Raw genomic sequence first — 7,214 nt, 5'->3', positions numbered from 1 at the left:
AAATAAAGAAAAAATAAAATTAAAACAACTTTTTTGAAAAAGTTCCTTCAAAATCGTTTTTCAGCCTCACGATAAATTTTCATAAAAAACATTTGTGTGCTCTAAAAATAAATTTATCATCAATCATTTTGGATTAGGTGCGATTAGGAATGGAAATGATTGAGTTTTTGATCAACCTGATTTGACTTGAAAATATATATCATCTTCTCGCATTTGATGTTTTAATATTTTATAAATTTTCAGAACATTTAAAAATTTATTGTGAATTTTTGAAAAATACTTTAAGTTAAAAACACTTGAAAATATTTTTCATGTTTTATAAACTTTAAATTATTTTTTGATTAATTCTAAAAATATTTCTACATTTATTTGTTATATCAACATAATAGAACTCAAACTCTACACTTTGTTTCTCATTTATTTTCTTATATAGCATACTTACTTTCATAATTAGATCTCCTTCTTTTAGCTTTTATAATTAGGGTTGCACCTTTTTAATCTTTACACCTAGGGCCTTATTCCTTTGTCATTAATAATATGTTTGACAAAGTTTAATTATTTTATGATTTATTAATAAATTATTAAATTAATTGTTCAGAGTAATAAAATATACTTTCGTTCTATAGGATTTGTTTTTGAGTTTTCGCTCAAGGACAAAAAATGTCTGATACGGTTCTGTTTACTTTTCTTTTATTTTTTAGTTTCTAATAATTTTGTCTTTATAACATGTTTTCCGTCGTTTGTCCTTTTTTTGTTTGATTTTTCAAGATTGAATTTCATATTGTCTCGACTGATCAATATAACGCTTATTTATCATCTTATTGATTTCCCATGCTTTAGACCATCATATTGGCCTTGGATAAGCAATTTACGTTTGTATATAGTTTCTCTCGATACTCGATTCTGATCTTTCAATGACTTAATTCCCTGTTGTGGTTCATTTGCCGTTGCAACCAGATTTGTTCGTGTTTTCTAGATGGGTTTTAACATTTTTCTTGTGTAGTCCTTGTGTGATCTCAAGTGACTATTTTATTATATCTATAGTTATAAGAAAATGTTCTAATTATGTATTTAGTCTATAAAATTTATTGTAATTTTAAATATTTCTTTTTTTAATAAAAATAGCGGCTTATTTACATAAAGGCTTAAGTATACAAAAGGTGCCCAACCTAAGTTATTTTTCAGTTTAGCGTCTAACGTTTATTTCATTCTAGTTTAGTGCGTAGCGTTTCATTCCGTAACTCAAAATGGGTTAAGCCATGACGGATTGTCAAGTGACATGTGTCACAACCTGGTAATTTTAAAAATTTTATTTATTAAAAAATTATATATATATATATATATATATATTAAAAAGAAAATACAAATTTTGAAATAAACACAAAACTTTGAAAACTTTCATTTTAACACCTAAACCCACGTCGACCGTCACCATTTGCCATCGTCGACCAAAACCCCCATGAAATTGTGACCAATCGACAATTAATCGGTTGTTGAAATCGATGGGATCGCGATTTTCATCCCAGGGTTCGCAGGTATAAAACGTTGATTCGTCATCGATTAATCATGATTTCATGAGGGTTTTGATCGCCGAGTGGAGGTCGATTAGAGCTTCGTTGACAGCCGACGTGGGATTTGGGGTTGAAATGAAGATTTTCAAAGTTTTGGGTTTCTTTCAAAGTTTGTGTTTTCTTTTTAAAAAATATATATTTAATTTTAATTTTTTAATTTTAAATAAAAATTTAAAATTACCAAGTTGAGACACATGTCATTTAACGGGAAAATTAAAGTCGTTGAAGGCCCGAACACCTAAATGAGTAACAGAATGAAACGATAAGCACTAAACTGGAACGAAATAAATGTTAGACATTAAACTGAAAAAATAACTTAGTTTGGACAACTTGTGTATACTTAAGCCTTGCATAAAAGAAACCCTGAATTAAATATCTCACCAAAAATGCACTTATTTTCAATGCGTAACCCAAGATAATATATTCATAATCCACAAATAAGGATAAGCAACAATGAGCAAACAAGAACCAGTCATGTAATGAAACCTCCAATATGATAGTCATACAGATAAGTACACAAATCTAACCATGTATTACTTACACATGTTTTCTGGAACAACCGATAGTAGCATGCACCTACAACTGCCCGGCTCCGGCCTTCTCTCATAAACTATGGAATGGAGGGAGTTGAGTAGCAATTAGAACGTGATAAGATCATCTTTTGGTCCTTGCTGCTTCTTTGAATCTTGTCCCACTTCAGATGATCCTCCACCTTTCTTACCGAAAATCATCTCGTCGAGATCATCCATCATGTCATCATTGCTCCCACCGTGAGTCCCATGTCTTGCAGCTGCTGGTTTTCTAACCAATGCATCTTCTCCCGTGTGTCGGGGTGAGTCATCAGGCTCGACAGCCACGGGAATCATAGCCGGTTCTGCCTCATGATGAACTGATGACGGCTTCTTCAATTCTTCATACTTCGAGAGAGTTCTGGATCTCATTGTTCACATTCAAAGCTTCAAAAAGCAGGGCCTCGTCTTCACCAGCAGTGTCCACGATTTTTAGAACAGTTGATTGGGACTGCCGACATTGCCAAACAAGTGTGGTTGTCAAATCATCCTGCCAACAAAGTAAATAGCCGATTCAACCAGTAAATAAGGCATTAAAAGAAAACCCTCGTCACCTACTCAACTTTCATCTTGGTTTTCTTTTCCAAGCATGGACATACCGAAATGTAATAATCATGTTAAATCTAATTCGCCGATGTCAACTATCACCATAAAGCATCTCTTTCAATATACACTCTTCTAGCGGGGCATACATAACAAGTCTTAGACATTCACTTTAATCTCTAACTTGGTATTGTTAGAGGAATCAGAATTCTCACCAATATTCATCGTCTAGGGTAATGTCATAAAAAGATTGAAAAACTCTAAAACGAGAGTAATTTCCTCCATGAGAAAATAGAGCCATATGCAAATTTATTGACAAACAAGATGATTTTTTGCACATTATAAGGCTCACTACATGCGACAATGTTCTAAACATTCATTTATATAGATAGACAAAACACATTATTGACTCGTACAACCACCAAGACTTGGATTTATAGGTTTGTTAATTGGCACCATAGAAGGATGGATACTTCCCCGGTCATTTTTATGAGCTAGAAACCAAGAAGTGCAATAAAAGACAATAATACCTCAAGAGCATCTTGTTGCGGTGAGGAGGATAACACAGTTGAAAGAAGCTCGATTCTGTTTCTTGCTACATCAAATGCTTCCTTAGTTTGTTCGGAGGTAAAGGTTTGGAGAGGAGCATCATGCTGAAGCTGCATGTCTTGTTGAAACTGATTTGCAAGACTAGCATCAACTTCTGCTGCAGAAACTGAACGAGGGGGGGTAAAGATAGGTGCCAAGCTCTCGTTGCCACGACCGGGGAACCGGATACCCCTTGATTTTAAGCTCTACAACAGAGGAAAGGACTATTCGAGAAATCTCAAAAGTCATTAAAAGATAGTCAGGGGTTCATCTTAGTAGCAATATCACACCAAATGTTTGGAATGCGTACTTAATCCTATTGCAATGCAAAGCACAAATAATCCAAGTGAAGTACATGTACCCAAGACCTTAGTCAATAATTCAATTGTTAGAGAAAGCTTATATGCAGACTTCCTAAATTGATCTTATGGCTGGAATGAACTGAACCAAACAAAGAAGTTAAAACATTTAGCTCTTTTCTATTGAAAATTTTCCGGTTCCGTGATTTTGAGGATTTGTAGTTTACATCAACCATAATTCCAAGACTGAAAGAGCAACTGAAGAAATAAATTTCACGAATTGAATTAAAGCTAGACAAATTTCAATCAGGCCACATCTGGAAAGCTAACAAACAAAATTAAATAAACATATATCCGTAACTTGTTTCAACAACTGCAGAAAACAATATGAAAAATACATGCATTTACCTTGTAAGTCTCTTCATAAACAGGTAAATAGCGGAGTTCACCGGTTGACTCCCCCCATGATTCAATAAGCATCAAAGCCTTGTTCTTATTATTGACAACAGTTTGTGGATCATCAATAAGCTTAACCATCTCATCAAGAACCCTCTCAGCTGCGACCTCGGAAAATGCATTCTCGCAATTCTTGACACAAGTTTCAAGCAACACCAAGGACAAGCACTGAACCCTAGGGTTCTTCAGCATCATCCTCCGCTTTATGCCACGAATCAGTTCAACACTGCTAATTTTTTCATGGTTGATCATGTCACAGATATCGAGATTCAGGGCCCAATCAGGCTCATCAAGGGCCTCTGAAGTGGCATCGTCGACAAGCTTATGAGCAGGGTTTGGGCCTTGGAACAGCTCTTTCACCTTAAAGCTCATTGAGCTCATTTCAGCACTCATCTTTCTGCCGACCTCGGCTCCTTCCGTCTTGAGGAGTTCACCAAAGGCAGTAACTTTGTCCATCAAATTCTTGTCCATTTTCACCAAATCTTCAAAACAACAAATCTGTATCATTGAACAAACATCCGAGAAAAATGGAAAAGTGAAAAGAAATAGTGCCTAAATGCATTCATCCTAGAGTTAGAATCTTTACCATAAAAGTTCCCAGTAAACTTCCATGGAAAATATAAACTCCTAAAAGTCTCAAAATTACATGAATGTTATAAAATAATCAAACAGGAATATATATGATTTGCCACATCATCGTTAATTAGAACAATCAATAGTCAATTTTTCAGTTTTTTTTTTCACTTTCTTTCATTGGGAGGGAAGTACCGGCAGAACTTAATTCAAATCTAAAACTCTATGAGAATAATTTTCAACAACATCAAAATACTTCAAATCCGAAAAGGACTGAAACCCTAATTCCCAAAACTTCAGGGAAAAATCATTATCAAAATTTTAACTTCAAAACCTCCCAAAATTAAAGAAGTTGCTGATTAGAGAAATAAAAGAATAAATACCTAACTTAAAGCAAATAACTCAAGTATCTAAAAGGAAATATCAATTTCTCTCCTTCTATTTTAGCAGCAATTATAGAATACAAATACAAGTGCATGTGTAAATGAATTTATATATGTATATATATATATAACTTCCATACCTTTAAAACCTTATCAAAACTTGCACAAGATTACCATAAAACTGGCTAAAGCCTTTTCTTAACTACTAAGAATTATAAGTAAAAAAGTATATATATATATATATATATAAAAAGCAGTTTCATTTAGTCAACTTCTGGGTCAGCTAAACCTAGATTCTAAATACTTCAAATTCAAAATTAGGGAAAAAAAAGTAATCATAAATTCTACAAGATAAGGTAGGCACAGGAAATTTGGTGCAAGCGAAAAATAGAAGAAGATTAATTTCTTTACCTTGGACAATTGAAATCAAACTGTGAAGTTAGAGTTTTTGATCTTTCAGTGGAGTTTTAAGACTCGGTCTCTTCGTATACGTTACTAAAAGACAATCTTTTTATTAGGTAAATTACGAAAATGATCACAAATGTTTAGGAAAATATTTGTTTTTATCACTGATGTTTGAAAAGTTACAAATCGATCACTAATATTATCATTTGTTACAAAATGATCACTGGAAGTTAACGATCGTTACCGTAGGTGAAAGAAAGATGATGTGACACGTTAAATATTAATTTGGTACTGTTTAACAATTATTTTGACCTACCCTTCTATTCCATCTCCACTCTCTCATCTTCATACGCCTTTTTAAATCAAAATCCATCATTTTTGAATGAATTAAGTTTTCATTTTAACCTCAAAAAATTCAATACAAAGATGTTCCTACCCAAATCAAAACTGCACAAATCAGTCCTGCACACCTAAACCAGGGGAAAGCAAAATAGGTTCCCTGCAAAGAAATAAACAAAACTTAAACCACCCTATGCAATCAAATTATCAATGACTAAGTAACACAAAACATTTTGTTAACAGACCCCCCAGTTTTAACTCTCATTTCATTTCATTTCTTCTAATTTTTCCTCTCATTTCATCTTATTGCTCTCTTCTTCATGAACTGTCTTACAACTCTATTGGTCTTTGAAAATACCATCAACAAAGGTAACTTAATCCCTTACCCTTTCCGAATTTTATTTTCTAGGTTTGCTTAGATTCTTCTTGGGTCCAGTCTGGTTAGTTCGACATCGAAAAATGAGAAAAAAGAGAGTGAAGTAATGCTATCGGGGTTGTTGAACTTAATCGACAGGATTTGGTCGGTTTGCGATGGTGAAAGAATGGATAAACACATATCGAGGATGAACGACAGACCGCCACCAGTTGTGCTGCTTTTGCGCTTCAACAGTTCCTAAACATTTGTGATTTTTACTTGTCAGAATTCCACATTACTCTTATAGACCAGCAGAACATGATGAACCGGTCTGAGACAAGTATATCGAAAGCACAAATCTATCAGGTGATGGAAAGTTTTTAACTGCATTTCATAAGCAACTAACAACAAGATCATATTGGTTTGATGGAAAGATGAGTAGGGATCATGTTGAGGTCTGAGATGTAGAAGGGAAGCAGAAGGCTCGAAATTTTCAATAACTAGAAGCAATTACGGAGAGACGATTAAGCGAAAAATAAAGGGTCGACGAATTTACTACGATTCCTATTGAATATATCATTGTCAGTTCGACCCACCAGCTCTTGGCGAAGCTTGTTATTTTGTTGAATTGCTTTAGTTTTCTCTTCAGTCAGCTTTGTTATAAGAGCTTTTGTTTTGCCTGCAATTATAGAAAGCATTATTGAGGATTATTATACCTTCAATATATCATATCACCATCACATTCAACAAAAGAGCTTCAGCCCCCAACTCGGAAGCGTTGAAAGCGATGCAAATATCCAAGAAGAAGAAGAAGAAGAAAGGGTTGGGTTGAGAAGAAGGGTCGGTCAAAACGGTCTAATATGGTCGAATGATGTCAAAAAAACATATTAATGTGTCACATCAGCTTTCCGTCACCCACAGTATTGATAACGTCCAGTGACCATTTTGTAACAAACGATAACGTTAGTGGCCGATTTGTGACTTTTCAAACATCAGTGGTGAAAACAAACTTATCCAAACATTAGTGACTATTTGCGTAGTTTATCCTTTTTATTTTAAATAAAATAATAATAAATTTCCCCTATACGAGAAGGTTATTGCCGTAATCCCCAACTGTCAAATTGGAGGAGGTA

At 34.0% G+C, this 7,214-nt stretch overlaps 1 pseudogene; it reads right to left on the bottom strand.

The window, feature by feature from the left end:
* Positions 1-2,023: 2,023 nt before the first annotated feature.
* On the bottom strand, positions 2,024-5,494 carry LOC120174140 (annotated as a pseudogene).
* Positions 5,495-7,214: the final 1,720 nt, after the last annotated feature.

This window comes from Hibiscus syriacus, unplaced genomic scaffold (assembly GCF_006381635.1).
Source record: "Hibiscus syriacus cultivar Baekdansim isolate YM2019G1 unplaced genomic scaffold, ASM638163v2 tig00112000_pilon, whole genome shotgun sequence".
Lineage (NCBI taxonomy): Eukaryota > Viridiplantae > Streptophyta > Magnoliopsida > Malvales > Malvaceae > Hibiscus > Hibiscus syriacus.
Note: the sequence above shows the minus strand (reverse complement) of the source record. Positions and strands in the feature narration are given on the sequence as shown.